This window comes from Perca fluviatilis, chromosome 9, assembly GCF_010015445.1.
Source record: "Perca fluviatilis chromosome 9, GENO_Pfluv_1.0, whole genome shotgun sequence".
NCBI lineage: Eukaryota > Metazoa > Chordata > Actinopteri > Perciformes > Percidae > Perca > Perca fluviatilis.
This window is the reverse complement of record NC_053120.1, coordinates 22,018,148-22,020,096: the sequence shown is the minus strand read 5'-3', so window position 1 is coordinate 22,020,096 and position 1,949 is coordinate 22,018,148. Positions and strand designations below refer to the sequence as shown.

The following is a 1,949-nucleotide window of genomic DNA, read 5'->3' as shown; positions in this document are numbered from 1 at the left end:
GGTTGGGTTTGGCTCTCGTGCCAACAACACCTGGCGAGAGATTTGGGACAGCAGGGATGATGGCTATGCAGCCTTTATACTGAAAAAAATGCTGTGCTTCAGGGACAAGGATGCACAAGCTACAGCAATACCTGCAGAAGAAGCTGCCCTCACCACCCTCTGGCTCTTCTCTGATGACACATACGTCAAATGCTCCTGCTGAAGCCATGGGTGGGTCTTGTTTTTCCTTTGTTTTGTCAAAAAGATGTACATGCTGTCATTGTAGCTAATAGTAATGTTTGTCTGTTTGCATCACAGTGATGGATGAAGATGAAGAGCTGGAGAGAGTGATGCTGAGCATTTCTCCTACCAAGCAACATGAGCAAAGCTGTGAGTTAACATTTGTTGTCTTTTATTTGTTTGTTTTTACTGCCTGAAGATTCTTAATGATTTAAAGTTCAGCCTGTTTGATATTAATCATGTGTTCTATATAGTATATGTTATATACTGTATATCATTTTGTTCTGTTTTACAGCTGTTTCTGCACCAGCATCATCAACTGCCAGACCACCACATGCTTCTGGAACAGATAGGAGGTTCTTAACCAAAACTCTGGGACCATGAATTCTCATCCCAATATGAAGCATGACTTAAAAGCTTTCGTCTCATGTTGACCATGTTCTGGTCATGTTTGTGTTTTGGTGTTCTACCTATTGTCCTAGTGACTATGAATTGAAACCAGTCATGATGAGGGTAAGTATTAGTCTTTTGCTTATGTGGATGAAAATATATACTGCATTAAAACTGCTGTGGTTACTAACACTTGAGTGCACGGTACATATGTGTGTTATGTTGCTTCCCCCGCTTAGGCTAAATTCTAATGAGTGACTACTAAATATTAATCCTTTAAAAAAATGAATGTGTATGAATGAACATATTCTTTATATATTATTATAAGAAACAGTCTGTTTCACTATATAAGACTGAGATAAGCAGGTGAAGTAAAAGATGGATGCCTTAACTTACTAACACAATTTTTTGTATTTTGCCAAAAATATAAATGACTGAAAAGACTTTTTCTGTTGTAGCACCACCAGCTAGCTACGGTCTAGAACAACTAAATTGAAGAGCCGCAACACGCAATGGTAGGGCAATGCACTTGTATTTTGCTTCATCCATTTAAAGCTTTCTGTCCTATGCTTTTGTCTGTTATAAACTAATTATTGATTTTGTTGTTGTCCTTCCCTCCTTGCAACCTAAGCCCTGCCAACTGTAAGGAGACCTGTGCCCCTTCCTCAGGAGCTGAGGTTTCTGATGCCAAAAACAGCAGGTCCTCAGCCAACAGAGACAACTGTAACAGTTCCAGGTGTGTATTATTTTAACTGTATTTGCATCTTTAAAAATATCCATATGTTGTTCCATATGTTGTGTCCATCATAACTGTACAAATCCTTTAAAATATGTTTAATCGTTGTATATCCGATACTGTTCCACAGTTTTAAGACAAGCCAGCATTTAAGTGTACAGCCTGCTAAGTTTCAGGGACTAAAATGTAGATGTAAAGTGTAGTGTCATATTACTTTTTACTTTTACTACCTGTAAATAATAATGAAATGTTTAATATTCTATATAGTGTCAGAGACACTTGTGATTACTCCGATACGTCTGCAGAGCCCAGTCCACCGGCTGCAGATAACGATGGACACAAAGCTCAAAGTACATTTTTTAATGTTTTTTATTTGAATTGTGTGCGTTTCATGAAGATAGAATCAAGTCAAACACAAAATCTTAATAATTTGCCTTTTTATTATTCTTGTCTTACTAGGTCAGCCAGTAACCAGGCCATCAAGGGTCCCCAGCATTCCTCCTCCACAGCTTCCTGGCTATGACCACGATGGAACTGTTCTCACCAGCAGAGGATCTGGATGAAGACAGAGCTGGAATCGATGGGTCTCTGGCCGGGCTCCATT

At 38.9% G+C, this 1,949-nt stretch overlaps 1 long non-coding RNA gene across 1 annotated transcript; it reads left to right on the top strand.

Annotated features, from left to right (window-relative positions):
• LOC120565816 lies at positions 1 to 572 on the top strand. The gene is made up of 3 exons (XR_005640291.1): positions 1 to 210; positions 298 to 369; positions 515 to 572. It is a non-coding gene; the product is annotated as an uncharacterized LOC120565816 (long non-coding RNA).
• The last annotated feature ends 1,377 nt before the right edge of the window (positions 573 to 1,949 follow it).